Source organism: Pongo abelii, chromosome 5 (assembly GCF_028885655.2).
Source record: "Pongo abelii isolate AG06213 chromosome 5, NHGRI_mPonAbe1-v2.0_pri, whole genome shotgun sequence".
Taxonomy (NCBI): domain Eukaryota; kingdom Metazoa; phylum Chordata; class Mammalia; order Primates; family Hominidae; genus Pongo; species Pongo abelii.
In genome coordinates this window covers 134735356-134755889 of record NC_071990.2, presented here as the reverse complement: position 1 = coordinate 134755889, position 20534 = coordinate 134735356, and positions in this window count along the sequence as shown.

Sequence of the window (20534 nt, the reverse complement as noted above, 5' to 3'; positions counted from 1 at the left end):
CCGCGCCGCCCCCACCCCGCCCCCACCCGGGTCGACTCGAGCGGCTGCAGCCTCCAGGCTGAGGGGAGGGACCCGCGACCGCGCTCTCCTCCCTGGGCCGGAGAGCCACTGTCGATCCCCACCTGCTTCTGTGGGGCAGCCCCCGGAATTGCCTGGAACTCTCTCGCTACCCAGTTCCCCTGTGCAGGCCACTGCGGGCCCCCTGCCGGACTCCTTTCCACTTACCCCAAGGGAGGAGACAGAAGGGACTTCGCCTACTTGCAACAACGTGAAATAAAAACCAACCCAGACCAGACTAGGGCGCTTTTTCTGACCGGAGGAAATACCCTTTTCCGTGGAGATATATGTTATGAAGGACTAAGCGGTCTGGGGATAGGCTGTGCTGGGAAGGGCCTGGGCCCCTTCCAGTGCTGGGTGCAGGTATAGGCATCCCTCCCAGACGCCCAAAGGTCAGGCAGCAACGACTTACTTCCAAGGCAGCGTCAGAGCTTCTCTAGGCACATTGCTGAAATGACATTTCGTGCCTAAGCCTTCTGCGCATGCATTACGCGCCTACATAGGATTTACGATTCTATACCCACACGTGTGTATGCCACAACCAGGGGACACAGCAAAGGTAGACGGAATAAACAGTCCATAAATTTTGCATCCATTTAATCACCTCTTCCAAAAACCTATTGTCTATTTTAGCGGCACCTTCTCTGTCATATTGATAATAAATGTTTTAATTTATTGATAAATCACTGAGTGTCAGTCATCGTATTGGTCACTTATGGTACATAAGTTCATTTAACTTCCATGACAACTCTACGGTGGTCATTATTAAGCCGGTATAAAAGATGAGGAAACTAAAGCCCAAAGAATCATGAGTGACTTTTCCAAAGACAAATCCAGTGGTCTCTAATCACAAACCCTATGATACAACAACCTCTACATTACCTTAGGGGTGGTTTAAGAGATTACAGATTAATCCGTAGAAATTACTCCCATTCAAAGAAAGTTTAGTTTTAATATATTCACTAAGTTACGTTCTGAAAAAGGTTCAGAAAAAAGATTTCATCCTCTACTTTAGGTTGGTCTTATGCAACCGATATGAGCACTGTCCAATTCAAAAGCAGTATCAACCCTGAATACTTATGGTTACAATTTATTTTTTAATGAGTGGGGAATTATCTACAATGCTTAAGAGGCTCTAGAAAAGGTGGTGTTGTAAATTTAAAATGATAAAGGCAGTCGTTGCTGCTCTCGTCACTTACTGGGTGTTCTTTCCTGCAGATTTATTTTGGAGGGTGTAGGCATTGCCAGGCATAATGTTTCCTTTTCTGGTTCTCAAGGTAGAAAGGGTTCTGGCAGTGGGGTTGGCACAAAGGGGATTTGGAGCATGGTTGAGAGCACATTCTGGCCTAACGAGGAATGCCAGTTAATATACACTGGAGAGAAAAATATCAGTGGATAGATTTAATTAACTTTGCAGATTTATTTTCTCCATTTCACATGTGAGAAAACTAAGGGCTCAGAATTTTTAGAAGCTTGCTAATAAATGGCAGACCTGAGTTTCAAGCCAGCCTTTATTTAAGTCCACTTAGTCACTGTGATACTATTATTAGTATTAATGGTATTCAGAAAAATAGTAATTCTTTTTAATATGTAATATGTTACGAGCCAAATGTGCAATTTAAATGTTTTGTGAATCATAGTGTCTAAGAATGTTCTGTGCCTATAGCAAATATCATGTAAGGATTAAGTACAATGATGAATTTAATACTGTCCTCAAAAGGCAACAACATTTTGAATTTCATTTTGGCATAAAACATTAGGTGCTAGTTTCACCTACAAATAAAGATGTGAGATGCATAATTTGAATAAAATAAAAATTCATACTTTAGCATATTGTTAACATAAATATAGGGTGGGTTTTCTTAGCATGTTTCTTTGTACGCTTCTAAAGTCAGATATTTCAGTTACACTGACCTTGCTTTCAAGGTCACTTTGCTCCTGCATAGTTTTTTGTACATCTAGATAAGAATACATGTACAGAAATTATTTTTAAAATCCAGAATAATATATTAGTTATTTGACTTCATATTACTACCTTCTAATTGTTGTCTCAAATATACATATATTAACATGGACACCACTAGGTGTCAGATAAAACGTCAATTTTCAGTCCACATTTGAAATAAGTTTAACATAGGAAACAGAATTTTAGGGTTATAAAGGCAAAAATGTATTGTTTGCTTAAATGAGGCCTTATTGCCAGCATTTACATTGAATATCACTTTTATAATTATAGCCATATCACCTATAATATTATTGACTTAATATGTATCTTTAAATAATCTATTTTTATTAAATAAGTTTATCTGATAAAGGACATTTTTTATAGTCACCATAAATGGAAAACTAATAAAACCCGCCATGAATAGAAGATGATCTTGTAAAGGAACCTATATTGTAGAAATAAAAGTTATTTCTCATGTACTACCTAAAATTATCTCATATACAGTTTGAGAAACATTGGTTTAAAGAATTACATTCCATATGTCCCTCAGGTTCACCAAGAGAGATTTTCAAGCCTCCCCTTTTCATTACCGGAACAAAATGTTGAGTCCAAGTTACTTTGAGGTATTACTTTTTAAATTCTGTGCTTGTTTAATTATTGCTTTTCTTGTCTAAAATATACTTGAAGTCTCTGAAGTTGAGGCGTCTTTTTAAAATTCATGTATTATTTATTGTTTTACTTACTATCTTATTTGTGGTAAAATGCAAACAATTCATAAATACACAATTAAAAAGCAAATCACTTTCCTGAAATATTGTACCGGTTACTCATTACCCTTCCCCAGCATCTATTAGCCCAGTAGTGCAATACAGTACAGATAATGAAGAAGAGAGGGAAAGTAGAACAATGGGAGAAACGCAAAGGGCCTAAAAAGACACGTGGGGGAAACTGAAGTCAGAGACCTGCTGCCAGATTCTTGAAGTGATTCAAAAACACCAGTGGGCCCTGCATGACTTAAGTCAGGCTCTCAGAATATTTGTACATGTTCAACTCCGTCTGAAAAGGGATGTGTTTTAGGAGGAGTGGGGAGATAAAAAATATGACTTTATAGTGTAAATCAGTGGAAATATAAGATTCACTTATTAGCAATTCCCTTAACCAACTCCTCTGGAATGGGATGCCTCTGCAGTTACCATTTACTATTTGTTTATTTTTCAAACGTGCATGGCACTGTTTTGGCATTAGATTTTGTATAAGTCAAATTAAACAAACAAAGTGCTCTAGGAGCTCATGATCCAAAACATAATTTTTGTTTTAATTTCATTTAAAAGCAACCTTAAGGGAAAAACCAGGCCATCACTTTAGTAAGAACAGATTTTAGGCTAAAAAATGCTATAAGACACTACATTTATTGAAAAAGAATGCAGAGAACTGGATGCTTGTAGAAATAATCCCAAAGTAAATCTGTTGAGCACCTTTTGGTATATCTATGAACTCCAGCTGGAAATATACACAATTTTTCAAAAATACAATAATTCAGTTGTTTCTTAGTAAATTCTAAGCCAAACTATTTGAGCTTTGGAAGTATGGAGTTTTAAAGACCAACCTTAATATGAACAAGGTTGAACAGTCTTTTAATCTACCTCTCTGCTGATGACAGACTACAGTAATAAATGAAGATAAAATATGATTGCCCAAGAATCTAGAGTCCTATGCTGCTGGTTTTCTAAAATCTATAAATAAACACACTTTCTGAGTAATTTTGTGCAGACAGATCAAGCTTAAAAAGGTTTCTACTAGTTTGTGAAAGTGAGGAAATCAAATCTTTAGGGGACCTGCTAAATTTCCTCATTCTTGGCAGGGCCTCTAAAAGAAAGGAAATGCACATTTTCTGGGAGACAGCTTCATTATATTTACTTTTAGATTTTCTCTTGAAAATTCTCTCCAGTTGAATCATTTTAGTAGCATATTAGGCAACTCTACTCCTTCTTCCATGCTTACACTCAGCCCTCAGATGTTTATAAACAGATATCATGCTCACTTTTAAGTCATGTTAGCCACGTTAAACAAATAGAAGGCCTTTTAATCTTGTGGCAGTTCAGTCTTTACAAACCCATAATCATTCTTATTGCTTGTCTCTGAACTATTTCCAATTTCCTAGATGTTCATTTTTGTTAGAGGTATCCCACATTGAATGCATTGTTCCAGGTATGGTCTCATTAACATATTAGAATGAGTCCGAATTTCTTTTTTTTTTTTTTCTTTTTTTTTTTTCTTTTATTGTAATTATTATTATTATTATTATTATTATACTTTAGGTTTTATGGTACATGTGCCCAATGTGCAGTAAGTTACATATGTATACATGTGCCATGCTGGTGCAGTGCACCCACCAACTCGTCATCTAGCATTAGGTATATCTCCCAATGCTATCCCTCCCCCCTCCCCCCACCCCACAACAGTCCCTGAAGTGTGATGTTCCCCTTCCTGTGTCCATGTGTTCTCATTGTTCAATTCCCACCTATGAGTGAGAATATGCGGTGTTTGGTTTTTTGTTCTTGCGATAGTTTACTGAGAATGATGATTTCCAATTTCATCCATGTCCCTACAAAGGACATGAACTCATCATTTCTTATGGCTGCATAGTATTCCATGGTGTAGATGTGCCACATTTTCGGTTGCATTATATTTTTGCTTCACTTTGAATTCCTACCAATGTATGCTATTTTCATATTCTAACAACTTACATGTAATTTCTTTTTCTATTTTCACTTCACACAATATTCTTCTTGGCATACTAATCAATTTCCCAAGTACTTTGAATGAACATTTTAAAATATTAATGATAGTCAAAATATGAACAATATTACTTTCCTGTCCCTTTGAATTCATTGGCATATAGTCACCTGATTCCTTTACTCCACCACTTCCTCAGAAAAAAGTGATCAGCCCTCAGTGCTTCTACTTTGTGACTCTTCTTAATCCTAGAAATTTTACTTCTGCTCCTGTTCGTTTACTGAGACTGCTGTCTTTAACGTATCATCAATGGTCTCCTATTAGTCATTCCTGAATCTTCAGCCTCTTTTATGTCCAGGAAGCATTTGGTATTATTGACAGCAGTCTTCTGTTAACTGGCTGATCAGTTTTTTTGAGAAAGTGGTGGAATAAAGGAATCAGGTGAACAGGAAAAGTCATTTTAAGGTGTGTTGGGGCTGCCGAGAATATATGCTTAAAATAGAAAACCATTGAAGAAATTGTTTCCAAGTGTACTATTAAATGTGGTGGAAAGAAGACACATTGAAAAGCTTTCATTATACTTTTCATTGATATTATAATATTCTTATTCAGAAGTATTCAATACAAGTAGATTGTTGCAATTTATCAGTGTTCCTAACTTGGACTCAGCCTCCTGAATAGCTGGGATTACAGGCACATGCCACCACACCTGTTTTTTTTTTTTTTTTTTTTTTTTTTTTTTTTTGCTGAGGCAGGGTTCCACTATGCTGCCCAGGCTGGTCTCAAACTGCTGCTCTCAAGCAATCCTCCCATCTTGGTCTCCCAAAGTGCTGGGATTTCAGGCATGAGCCAATGCCCTTAGCCTCTTTTTTCTTAATGACACTCAAAAATGGACCTAGATGCAGGTTCTTTACTCTTTCTTCACAATGCTCTCTCCTTTGATTCATCCTATAATCTCTTCTTTCACCTCTAAATAGGTGACTTAAGAACATGAATGTCCTTCCCAGAATCCTGGTTATCTTTACCTGCGTGTCAAGGTAGCATCTCAAGCTGAACATACTCCCCATCCTCTCCACCTGTCTTAGTCCATTTTCTGTTGCTTATACAAGTATACTTGAAACTCGGTAATTTATAAAGTAATTTATTTATTACAAGGGCTGAGAAATCCAAGATCAAGGGCCAGCATCTGGTGAGGACCTTCTTGCTGGTCCTTCTTTAAGAAAAATAAAATAGTTGCTTAAGTGAAGGATGTCTGAATACTCCAGTTTATAACACTATTCCAATACAGCAGCAAACATTTAGTGTGATAGGAAACCTTCTCTGGTATTTAATTTGTTTTGAGAGAATGCCAACTCATGTAGCCCTTTGGGCAATTTGCTATACCTCTAAGCTTATTGTCTCTCTTTTGTATTCTACAATTCCATGTTTTGTTTTGTACTATTCCACATTAGCAGAGATGAAGTGGTCTGCTTGTGTCCTATAATTTGAGATCTGTGATAAGCAATTTTAGCTTCATAATATAATCTCAAAAGCAATTTATAAGTTCAAAAGAGAAAATGGAAAGATGGGGGTGTGTGGCCCAGAGGGGAGCTTGAGCACAATCCACTGAGACAGAAAGCTTTACCTGCACAAAAGAGAGATGACTGGATTAGAAAAAGACAGAAGGGAAAGTGCTGTGGTTTGCATGTGTCCCTCAAGTTTCATATATTGGAAATTTAAATTCCATATTCATATGTTGATTGAAGGTGGGTCCTTTGGGAGATAATTAGGATTAGATATGGTTATTATGGTGGGGCTCCCATGATGGAACTAGTGGCAATATAAGAAGAAAAAGAGAAACCTGAGTTGACAAGTACACTCTTGCCCTCTTTGTCAATGGATGTCCTCTACCATGTTATGAGTCAGTAAGAAGGCCCTCAGCAGAAGTCAACCAGATATTCGTGCCATGCTCTTGGACTTCCCAGCCTCCAGAACAGTGATCCAAATAACATTTTTTCTTAATAAATTACCCAGTCTTAGGTATTCCGTTATAGCAGAGTAAGGCAGAAAATTGGTACTGAGAAGTGGGGCTATTGCTAATAATGAATACATGAAAATGTGGAAATGTTTTTGAAACTAGGTAATGGACAGAGGCTGAAAGAGTTTGGAGGAGCAGGCTATAAAAAGCTTATTTGTTATGAATGGAGCATTAAAAGAGATTCTGGTGAGGGCTCAGAAGAAAAGAAGACTGGAGAAATTCTGGAACTTCTTAGAGATTACTTAAGTTGTCATGACCAGAATGGTCCTAGAAGTATGAACAATAAAGGCAATTCTGACACGGTCTCAGATGGAACGGAGGAACGAAGTATTGAAAACTGGAGCAAAGGTCATCCTTGCTATAAAGTAGTGAAGACATTGGCTGTATTGTGTTCATGTCCTGGGGCATTATAGAAGGTGGAACTTAAAAGCAATGAACTAGGATTTCGAGCAGAAGAAATTTCTAAGCAGCAAAATGTTCAAGATGCTGGGTGGTGACTTTTGGTCACTTATGATGAGATTCAGAACAAATAGATGGTTTAAAGACAGAATTTATTATGAAGGGTGAAGAATAACATACAAATTTGGAAAATTTGCAGCCTCAAAATACAAAAAACAATTAGAGGGCTGGGCACAGTGGTTCACGCCTGTAATCCCAGCACTTTGGGAGGCTGAGACGAGAAAATCACTTGAGGTCAGGAGTTCGAAACCAGCCTGGGCAACATGGTGAAACCCTGTCTCTTCTGAAAATACAAAAATTAGCCAGGCATGGTGGTGGGCACCTGTAATCCCAGCTACTCAAGAAGCTGAGGCAGGAGAATCACTTGAACCTGGGAGGTGGAGGTTGCAGTGAGCCAAGATTTCACCACTGCACTCCAGCCTGGATGACAGAGCTAGATTCCATCTCAAACAAACAAAATAAAGACTGCTAGAAGGAAGCCAGAGGCTATTCATCAGGATAATGGGAGAAAGAGCCCAAATGTATTTCAGAGATCTTCAAAGCTGCCCTTCCTACCAGAGAGCCCAGAAGCCTACAAGGGCAGAATGGTTTCTCAGAATGAGCTCAGGGCTCCTGCTACCCAGATGCAGCTCATACCACTGGCCCAGATGCAGCTCATACCGCTGCTTCAAAGGGTGTAAGCAGTTACCCTTGGCAGTGTCCACATGATGCTAATTCTGCAGGTGTGCAGAATGCAAGAGCTGTGGGGCCATAGTAGTCTCCACCTTGATGTCAAAAGATGTATAGAAAAAACCTGGGGGCCCAAGCAGAGACTTGTCACAGGGGCAGAGCACACTGAGAGACCTCACTAAGACAATGCTGAGTGGAGGTGTAGGGTCAGAGTTGGAGCCACCCTCAAGCCCCCAAAACTGTGTGGCCACTGGCAAACATGCAATGCTTGCCTGGAAAACCTGCAGGAATCAGTGTGTGACTCCAATCTGTGAAAGCAGCCATGTGGGCTGAGCCCAGCAAAGTCACAAGAGTAGGGTTGCCAGATGCATTGAGGACACACCCCCAGCCTCAGTGTGTCCAGGAAGTGGCACGTGGGGTCAAATAATTCATTTAAGGCTGAATTATTTTCAGCTTAAAAATTTAATGTCTGCTCTGCTTGTTTTCAAACTTCCTTGGGGCCTGTTATTTCTTTCTTCTGGCTAATTTCTTCCTTTTCAAATAGGAATGTGTACCCTATGCCTGTTCCACCATTGTGTCTTGAAACTAGATAATTTGTCTTGATTTCACAAGCTCACAGATGAGACTGGACTTTGGACTTTTGAGCTGATGCTGTAATGAATTAAGACTTTGGGTCTATGGGGATGAAATGAACGTATTTTCTGCGTGAGAAATACATGAATTTTGGGGGTCAGAGGCAGAATGCTATGGTTTGATATGTATCCCCAAATTTCATGTGTTGGAAATTTAATCCCCAAATTCCTATGTTGATTGGCAAAGGGTTCTCTGGAAGATAATTAGGATTAGATAAGATTATAAGGGTAGGGCCCCCCATGATGGGGCTGGTGGCTTTATAAGAAGAGAAAGAGAGACCTGAGCTAACATGCACACTCTTGCCCTCTTGTCATGTGATGCCCTCCATCAGGGTTATGATACAGCAAGAAGGCCCTCAGCAGTAGCCAACCAGATGCTGCTGCCATGCTTTTGGACTTCCCAACCTCTAGAACAATAAGAAGTGAATTTCCTTTCTTTATAAATTACACAGTCTCAGCTATTCTGTTATAGCAGCACAAAACAGACTAAGACAGGAAGGATTAGGGTTGGCTGCCTTTAATTCCTCTCTCTATTTACAGTGCCTCGCCTAGGGCTGGGGACATAATAAGCACTCATTATTATTGTGTTGAACCAAGTGAACTCATTCTAGCTTCAGTGTCTTGCTAATGTGATTTAACTTAAAGTGAGCCATAGTTACCCATCTGAAACGAGAAGATGATCCCTAAAGCTGCTATTTCAAGATGAAATGAGACTTTTTAATTTCTAAAGAGATATATACACATGTGAGATGAAACTTTAGGGAGGCCATTGTTTTATTGCTCCTCAGTTCTGCCTCATCTGAGTATTTGAGTGGTTACACTGCTGTAGCATTTTTCTTTCTCATTAATGTTCAGATAAGCAGTGGTCTACCCAGGTATCCAAGAGTGAGAGAATGGGGACAGTCTTCCCAAGGGGAATTGTGTTGCCACTGGGCCAGTCTGAGCTCCTGCCCTAGAGGGCTCCACTTGCTGGTATCTGGAGTAGCGGTTTCTTGGTTTCCAAAGCCTCACCTTCTATACCTACTTTTAAACCTTAAAATTTCCTCTGATTATATACCCTGTAGTTGCCACACACTTAAGAATAAGTTTACAAGTCCCTTACAGACCTCTTCCTCCCTCTGTCTACAAGAACAGAGGAAATGCAAAACTCCTCTGCAAATGCCAGCTCCACCATCTGAGTCCAGGCACTCCAAATATGAAAACTCCCTGCCTTGAGTCCCTGTATTGCCATGCTCTGTCTGCTCATGGAATGTCAACATCTGCCACCATCATACAACCCATAACCCACGATACACTGCAAAGCCCATGCACTACCACCCAGGGTAGAGACAATGGACTAACAGCAACTGACACCTATGGCTACTTCATCTACCTACACTAGGAGCATCCCTTGAGAATTTTCACATTTATAATCTCCCTCATCTGAGCTATCAAGTGAATTTGGACTATCTGGAACTAACATATCTTGGAATAAAACCTCTGAGAGAAAAGGAAAAGCAAAACAAAAACAAATCAGCAGGCAGTCTAAATTATAAAAATAGGTTATTTGTCCCCATGAGAGTCAAGGAAGCTATTTTAATTTTGAATTTATAAAAAAAGAAACCCATAAACATCTAATACTTTTTTCCCCAAAATTGGCCCTATTGCCAAAAAGTTGTTTTTAACTGTCAGGACAGAAGCCATCCGGGACACCAATCCAGAGGAACTTGAGGACCAGGTGGCAATGCATTTCCTAGTTTCCATCCTGGGTTTCAGCATATCAGATTTCTGTCTTCTTTCCCTGGCAAATCCTTTTCTCAGCTCTCCTACTTGAGGACCAGTTCTTTGCTGACAAGTCTCATGTTGGAATTTTCTTCTCCTTTGGCTTCTGTGGGTCTGCTCTGGCCTCAGTCAATTCCAGCTTCCTGACCATTCTTTCTTTGTCTTTTCACTTAAATCCTCTCTGGCCATTTAAAGGTGGATACTCCTTAGCATTCCGGTCTTAGCCTTCAAGGATGCTTATTTGAAATAAGGAAGTATAAAGATGAACCACGCATAGTCCCTGTCTTCCAGAAACTTTTGGTCTAGAGCAGAAAATTGAACATTTAAAAATTGTCATTACATTGGGGAGAAAGTGTTGAGCTCCTAAAGAGAAACATTGACAGACATGCTATTTTAGTTCAGAGCAGAGAGAATTTGCTTCCAGCTGAAGGAATGTAGGAGGTATCATTTGGACCTGGCCTGAGATCATGAAGAGTATTTATGCCTAGGAATATGTACAATTCAATATAACAAAAACAGGAATGTTTTTGTCTGTCTCCACCCTCCCCAAGACAAGATACTCCTCTCCCTAAGTTCCTTTATTTGTTAATGGGTGCCAGTCACTAAAAGTAGAAATAAGTGCATTTATTCCTTGGCCCTGTTCATCCAGTCAGTTGCTAAAACCAGTAGTTTCCAATTCTGCAATAAGCTGTGTTTTGTTTCTCCTTACTATAAACTGTTTAATGCCATCTTAATCTGGGTCTCATTTACTCTTACACAGGCTATATGTTTGGGTCAATTCTCAGATGAGTACGTAAAATTAAAAGTAGTTTTCTATTTCCAAATAGCAAACATCACAGCTCATCAAGGCTCACACACATTTCACAAATTAAACCCACAACAGCACTGTTTATACATTTAGTTCAATGTGCAAACAATGCCTCATTGAGGGTTGTATTTCAAAACAAATAAAAACTTGCTCTAGTTTCTTTTTCATTTCATTGTAACTTTGAAGTGTATGCTCATATGAAAGAGTTAGCTTTTCATAACTATCACCGGTCTGTACACCATGAGTAACTAGTTAGATTAATTCCTAGTTTAACTTTACTACTTGTTATGAAGTCTACAGATTGTACCTTGGTGCCTTTCTTGATCAAACAAAAAAGATAATATTTTGTGTCTCTATTTTTTCAATCCATACTTCACTTAGATCTCTTAAATCATTCAAAGTCAAAACTATTATTTTAATGTCATCAGCATATCTGTTAAAGTAGTGGTAACATACAAGTAAATTTTCAAGTTAAAACTCATAAGGGATCATTCAACTTAGTACTTATGAGAATTTTATATTCTCAAGGATGCACACCATTTTGAAAATGAGTATCTGTGAATTTCCTCTTGTTTTTAAAATTACTGTATAACCTGAGATTTGAGATGGCCTAATAAACAGAACAGCCTTCTCTGCCTATTAATTTGACCCCCAAATTCTAGTTTTTTATTAATAACCCATTCTTATATATGAGTTAATCTGTACTTTCAAAAATCTTCCTTTCTTGCAAAGACTGTTCCCTCATTGTAATATTCTTAAATGCTTCCTCATGACTTTATTACTTGATTAACTTTTACTACAAGGCCTCCAGAACTTTCTTGTGAGGAAACTGAAGAGCTTCAACTGTTGTATAAAATTAAGAAATGAATACATGTAAAACTCCTTAAAGACAATTGTCTTTTGTTTGTATCTTCCCAAATCCCCTAAGATTTTTCATGAAGTATGGTCACCAAAACTCTTATCACATTCTAGATGCAGGTGAACCATAATTCTGAGCAAGGCTATAGCAACCATTTCTCTTATGTTTCTAATATATTTCTTAACAATGTCAAGAAGTAGCAAAATACTATGTGATGGTTTCACCAGCACTTGGGCCAATGTCTTCAGGAAAGCATCTCATTACAATAGCTATTTCTCCAGGGTTGTAACCAATAATTTAGAAGGCATCATCCCAAAGTATTGTTTGTGGTACTTTCTGCTAAGTCTGCCTTTCAATTTATATTCTGAAATTCACCTGCATAAGTTGTTCATGCACACAACCTTAAAACATTCTTCCAAATGTTTACTTGGCATCTTACAAAGTAGAGTGGCTTAATATCACCTAAAAGATTAAATACTTAATTGAACACTTCTCCCTTTAGATATTCAAAAATATTATATGTCTATTCTTTATTCCAGTACCCTGTTTGATACCAAATCTTAAATGTGCCATTTATCCTATTCTGTTTTCCAGCTAGATATCAGTTAGTATCTATGTCAAAAGAAAACCTTCAGTTCTATTATCTAAAATATAATCTTTGATACAGAAAGAATTTAGCTCCTAAAACAAATAAAAAGCAAAAGCAATAGCAAAAAAAATGGGTGTTTCTTTCTCCAAATTAGTTTGTGTTTCAACATTTATTTACCTTACCAGTGATTTTATATGCTATTTATGTCATTTTTGTGTTTATAATTTGGAAGTGAGATTCATAAGTGTATTACACTTTTGAGAGTCCCCTCAAAAAACTTTTCAGTAATTGGGAATCATATTGGACAGCTGCCAGATACTCAACACCTTAACTGTTTGTAATGAGAGATGATATATTATGTCCAACAATTGTATTGCCCAATTTCATTATTAAGTGTCTTCAAATCTCTCTAATCAATTCTGTGTGGTCCTGGTAATTTATCTTTATGGCTTCATATCAAGGGAAAGAGGAGTTGGAAAGGGGACTGCCCAATTAGTAGGAGGTAGAAGGAGCTGGAGTTAGGGTTAGATAAAGTAGTTAGATGCTGATTCTAGTTGCAGTCATAGCTAAGAATATCCACTTCCCACTTTTAACAATAATTCTTTTGACAGAAACCATAACCCATAGTCATTTAACACTAGCTCAGGACCTGGTACATAGTATGTACAAAAAAAAAATTTGTAACAAGTGAATGTTTGTTACATAAGTAAATTAATCCAATCTCAAATTTAGAACTTGATAGTGTTGATACTTCCTTATGTTTCCCTGAAGCCACTGCTCCTATGTTTTGGGGCAGTCATGATTGTATACCTTTTGAGAGGTCTATATCATGGAACAACAGAATTGCTCTGATATACCTTAATCTGAATAGCAGTGTTTCTTGAGGGAGGGAGAGGGTGGTTCTTTCTCTCTCTCTGTGTGTGTGTGTGTGTGTGTGTGTGTGTGTGTGTGTGTGTGTATGTGCACAAAGTGAAAGTTATTAAGGGCTCAGTATTCATAAAACAATTGGCTTTTATGCTACTTCGGTTCAAGTTTTAAATTTAATAACTCTTAATTGATGTCACACAGATGAAAGAAGAGGCTAGGATGATTAGAGAATACATACAAAATATTCAAATATTCAATGATACTTTTAGTTTTTCATTGAAATTTACTACTTTGAATGTACTGATTTGGCAAAGAATGACCTTTTGGCTCTGCAAATTATGATTTCTGTAACACTAAATAAATTTCAAGAAATTAATCCTCCCAGCACACTTATAGAAGCAATAATGGTACAAGTTGGTTATGAGCTGCTGTGATAGGTACTGTAAAGCCCTTTAGTCTTTAAAGAGTCCTGGCATTGGGTAACTTTAATTGTTGGTTTCAGATGTCAGTCTCCATCAAGAACACAGCTGGATACTGATAGGTGTCACTTGGGAATAAGCATTTTGGATAACTTTGAAGTCAATTGGACTGAACATGAAAATTTTATAGTTAGTGGCAGATTTAAGATATATTTAAGTAAGGTATCACTTAAACCAATTACATTAAAAACTACCCAGAATAAAAAACCTCAAAGGAAAATTCTTCTCAGTGGCAAACTGTTAATCAAATAAACCAAGAAAACATTTTTCCCATACCCATAATTTCCATGCTTTGGGTTTCTCTCATTTGGAAGCAGCCTGTTTTGACTCTCTCCATTTCATTTCTAACATCTTCAGTTTTGATACAGTCATTTTGAATGGTAGCATACCTAGGACAAGGGCAAAAGTTGTGCTGGTTAAGTATGGCAGGGAGCACATGTCTTGGGAATTCCATCTGTGCCTGATTGTGACTGATCACTCATGTGTTCACTGGAAAACGTGAACCTCCCAAGAAGAGGCAAGACTAATGCCTCTTGGTCCTCTGAATTGTCTGGTTTATAAGAGAGTGGGTTAGGAGTGATTCACTTACTCTCTAAACGGTGCAAGAGGACAACAGGGCTGTATTCTCTCAGTGATTGTAATGCTTCAATTTTGTTTCCTACTAGAAGGTTTACATACATCAGTTTTTAATTGAATAGTGATTTACAGCAGAACTTTAGCACCCTTGAATCAAAATGGAAAGTAACATAATATCAAAGCCCATGGATTCTAAATCAGTGAGCAGATCTAAGTGCTAAACGAAGATCTAAACTAAGTTTAATACAGTTAACAGTGCTAAACTAAGTGCAATATGCTGACATCAGACAATGAATTGCTGCTTTACAAAAAAGCAGAATAAAGAACATAAAAGAAGAAATAATATGTAAATTGGTTAACTTCAATCTGTCATCCAAAGTTACTTCCACCATGTTCCCAAGTTTTCCAGCTCTTGTTTAGCTACTACTTTAGTATAAATAACCTTGTGTTAACACCAGATAAATAACTTCATGTTTTATTGCCTCAATTTTCTCACTCTAGGCATTCTCTGTAATAGCATTAGACAGCTTCTTCTATTCTCCACTTGGATCATGGAGAAACTTTTGTTCCAAACTTTTTGTTGTTGTTGTTGTATTACTGGTATACATAAAAACAAAGTGAATCTGGAGGTGATGACTGTTTCATGGTTATCTGCCACTATGTCATATTTAGGTTTATCTCATCATCCAATTGTAAGCCATCTGTGAAACAAATACATTTGTGGGGTTTTTTTGTAACTAGAGATGCAAAGATGAAATACATAAATGGAAACTGTGTAATAGTAGAGGCTATTATAAACATTATCCAGCCACAGAGTCCGAAGAGTGACATGTATTTTAAGATATGTATCTATCAATGAGCTATGCAGTTCTTCCTAATGATTGTGACGACATTTTGTAGCTTTAGTATCGAACTGTGTCTTTTGCCCTTAGTATTTTCCCTTTGACACATGGACCAGAAATCATAATAGAAGGAGCACTACACTAGAACTCTGGGTATAAGGTTCACTTCTGTCACCATTTGTTGTCATTTAATCTCCGTGTGTTCAGTTTCCCGATACGCAGAAAAAGGGGATCCAGGTCAGTGATTTCTCTCTAAGGCCTACTCCAGCATTAGTGTTAATTTTCCTCTTCTCCCCTTTTAAAGTTGCTTGCTTGCCAACCAATGAATAAGCATTTAATTGTTGCCTAATATGCACCTAGGTTGGATCAATTTCTTAGTGACTAAATAAATCTGTTTCCCAACTGAGGCCAGGGCTATAAATGGTAAGTAAATTAAACCAATAGCATGGGTACTGCTCTACTCAGATTTCTTCAGGTTTTCTGTGAAGTGTAACTGAGGGTCAGGAAGCAACTGTGTGCCTGGATCTGGCCGCTAATTTAGCATAGAGAGGGCATGTGTTAATCCAGGATAATTACTTTTAAGGTCCAGCTTATCATGGGTGTGCGAATATGGCTGTCTTTCAGATGGTGTTCCGTAACAACTTTTAAGTCATGGGGGGAGGGTGAGATGGGAATCATGTTAGCAGACATAATTACAGGTAGTGAAAAAGTATTAGCATTTCAATGAACTCACACAAAATATGCTGCGTGTGTGTGTGTGTGTATACGTATGTTTATGTGCTAGTGGATATGTTTAATCAGGACTAGGATTGCCACGGGCTGTATAGTCTCATTGATAGGTTGAATGATTTGATCTATTAAAAAATGAATTTTCCCCAGATGGTCTCACTTGCAGTTCTGTAAAGGATTCTCCAAACCCCACCATTCAGAACTGGTTCCTTTGAGTCAAATCAAGATTTTCTTATTCACTTGAGCATATCTTTAGACAGGTGGTTCCATAATCTTTAAAACTAACTCAGTGGAAGTTTTCTCTTTCCAATGTGAAAGCAAAGTGGACCACATTTTAGGACTATATCATACAATAAAGATGTGAGATAGGGAAATACAGTGTTTGACTGGCCTGGGAAGGACAAGGCTGGGAGAAGTATCACGGTGAAGATAAATGGAAACCAGGAAGGATCAGCAGGAGAACCAAGGACCCCAGGAGAGGAAAGTGAACAAAAAGGGGAAATACAAGGATAAAAATACATATACTTAGTCAACACCCTGTTGCGTTTATAGTCCATTGCTGGCTTATGTTTACATCTTGGATATTTTTGGTAAAATGTTGCCTCTGATTCTTTGAGTACTTAAAGGATTTCATTTACATTTATGCCACTTGGGAACTTGTGTGAGGCAGTTTTCTTATTAATTCTGCTCACCTATTAATTAGGATGCACAGATCAATTTATTGATTTCTCTAAATCTAATGTAGAGATAAAAGTTACTTTTCCTAAGTTCTTATTCTAAAAAGATCAATGACTAAAATACAAGTAGATGAAGAAGAGTATTACCAAAATTCTAGCAAAGTTTACAGATAAATGCCATGTGTTAAAGCTGTATGTTGTAATTTGTATATAGTTAAGTATGCAGCAATATTAGCCAACTTTATTCTGTGCTTAATCCTGAGTTACATGGTTAATCTCTTTTAAACCTGACAACTCTAAAAGATAGACACTATCCTCAGCCCATTTTACAGGTGAAGAAACTAAGGGTTAGGTAGGTTCAGTCACTTAGTCAACTCACTCTGCTAAGTAGGAAACAGAGCATAGATTCAAACCCAGGTCCATGAGACTCTGGGGATGAAATGTTAAACAACTCTGGGAGATGGCTTACTGTGGTCTGGTGGTGGTGGGCTCACACTATTAGTGAACATTAAAACAGACAAAAACCAAAACCAAAAAGAATTAATTGCCTTGGAATTGATGATACTATGTAAAAAATACATAGGCATAAAGACCTGGAATCTGGGGTTATATTAAATCAGGATGAACTGCAATGATCACTAATCAGCATTCCTGCAAGCACCTTTCCAAGCATTTGTATAATGGTCTATTCGTTATACCAATTGAATTAAAAATTGATTTTCAACCTAGGAAGTTATAGTAGGCCCATGACTAAGTAAGAAGTTTTAGAAAAATGGAAAATACAGCTGACAACATTCATAGTTTGGCATTATTGTTATTCTCTGTATTGCTGTTTGCATTCTTTTTGGAGGAGCACTGCTGGGAAAATTTCTCCAGCTGGTCCAAATGCTGTGGGCTAATTCATTCCTCTGGATGCCTTTCAGTGAGGCTGTGCTTTTGGTTACTGTGACCACTCACATAGGATAACATTACCATAGCGGTATCCGTGGCCAAGAGACATGACAGCTAAGGCTGAGATGTTTATTCCACTCTACCCCCACTTGTTCTAGTTCTCTGCAATTTTTTTCCACTTGGATTTTGATATTTGATGCCAACTCAGCAGAATCTTGACTTCGAATCAGATTTTTCTCAGTCCCAATTTAAGATAAAAAATAAACATAAATGTGCAACTGGGATGGTAAATATCAGTTCTAAGGTAGGATATTGGTCCAAAGGGTGTACGTGGCTAAAGACAGGAGTTGTGTTCCTGTGTTACCTGAAAGTACACAGTAAGGCTGAGACACAGGAAAGTACCTAGAAATAGAAACAACCATATGCCTAGACATCTTTCCCCAGCTTTATACACCTTGCTTACCACCATGCTCTCACCATTAAAGCTCCTTTCTCAAATATAATTATGTCTATAAATTAGCCAAAAAAAGACAATGATAGAAAAATAGACAAAAGTCTTCAAGAGGCACCTCACAAAAGAAGGCACATCGAGAGCCAAGAAACACATGAACAATGCTAAATTTCATTGCCGTCAGCGTAATAACAATCAGCAAATTAAAATTATAGTGAGACATTACTATATATACACAAAAATAACTAATAGGAAAAGGCAAACAATAACAAGTGTTGGGGAGGATTTTGAAAAACAGACACACTAACATTCTGCTACAGGGAGTATATACTGGTTAACCAGTTTGGAAAACTTTGAACGTTTTGCAAATCTTTACTAAAGCTGAAAATATGTGTACTCTATGAACAGACAATTCCACTCGTACGTATATATTCACCAGAAATGCAATGTTAAGTTCGCCAAAACACAAAACAAAGTAAACAAACAAATAAAACATGTGAAGACTATTCATGGCACTGTTTATAATATCCTCAAACAGAAAACTACCCAAATGCCAATTAACAATAAAATGAATAAATTAAATTGTGGAATATTCGCACAATGGAATGCTATATTTACAATGAGAATGCCTCACAAACACATGAAACAATATAAAGCAATCTCACAAGCATAATGTTAAAAGAAACACAAAAGAGTATATATATATATATAATTAAATATATATATTACCTATATCACTAAATATATATTATATATCATTAAATATATATTATATATCACTAAATATATATTATATATATCATTAAATATATATAATATATCACTAAATATATATTATATATCATTAAATATATATATTATATATATGATTCAATTCAAGTAAAGTATAAAAATGGACAATATGCTGTGGGAAGTTAGAATAATACATACTTTTGGGGCAATAGTGCTTAGAAAAGGGCTTTTGGGCTATTGGTAATATTCTGTTCCTTAGTTTGGGTACTGGTTATTTGTGTGTATTCACCTTCATTGAATCATATACTCATGACTAATTCATTTTTTCTGACTATACGTTATTATTCAATAAAATCATTTTTACAAAGGGGTAAGGGAAGACTACTTTCAAAATGTATTAATCTGAATATCACATCAATGAAGCTGAGTTCATCAGATTAGTTAGCAATCCCCTTGAAAAGCAGAGAGTGGGGTGTTGACACTATGGAACTCAGAAGAAAGTTTTGATATAGATGGGAAGATGCAAGAGAATCTGAAAGGGTTTTGAGCACAGGACAGCTCACATTAGGCCCAGGTGAAGAGCTATTGTAGATGTAGCTGCCTCTAGAAAGTAGCACACGGATCCTTTAAAGGGCCTGGATCAAGGCAAGTGAAAGCAGGCAATGGAAGAAAGAGATTCTGGGACATAAAATGGAAATCTGGAGGGTAAGGGTTAAAAATAAACCTCTCTTTTTTCACAATTTACTCAGAGTTAAATTTAGCTGAAAATAAATTTGATGTCATTCCAAGTTTCATAGAGTTTAATTGAACTCTTTCTAATGATCCAGAATGGTATCTCGCTCTCCTTGCTAGTTGTGTGGTATAGGTCTGAATAAAGAATTAATTCTTTATTAACAATTTACTAGGAGGCCAGGCATGGAGACTCATACCTGAAATCCAAGCACTTTGGGAGGCTGAGCGGGGAGGTTCACTTGAGATTAGGAGTTTGAAACCAGCCTGAACAACATAGTGAAACCCTGTCTCTACAAAAACTAACTTAAAAATAAATTTGCCAGGGACAGGAGTGTCCACCTGTAGTCCCAGATACTCAGGAGGCTGAGGTGAAAGGATTGCCTGAGCCCAGAAGATGGAGGCTTCAGTGAGCCACAGCTGTGCCACTGCACCACGCTGGGTGACAGAGCAAGACCTTCCCTGTCTTAAAAAATAAAACGAAACAAAAACAATTCACCAGGAGAGGAGCTGAGAAGGGAAGAAAGTTAGTGAGCATTACATGCATATAGAACATTCACTCTGTAGAGATTCTAAACAGTGAAGTGTTACCAAGAGGACTATAACATTTTAGTCATCATAAACTCAATGCAAGTCAACATAGTTCCAATACTAAATACAAAAGCTTTAATTAATTAGCATTATTCATAGAAGAATTAATTTTGTTTAATGAAAACAACTTCCTATATTAATTCATTCATTCATTCACTTATTTCATAAACAGTTGATGAATCCCTGTCATATATTACTATTAGGTACTTCCCTTCAAACCTATGACAGCATGAACTGTAGAAATAGTCCCAACCACAAATGCCTCAAAATATTTGAAAATATAATCATAATATAAATTATAAAATTTTAAATAAAAGAAATGGTAGACACCTAAACTAGAATGTGTTTTTTAGAAATCCTTCTGATGAGTTAAAAAATATGGCAGAGGATTGAGAAATAAATTAAATAGTATAAAATATCCTGGACTTTAAATCCTGT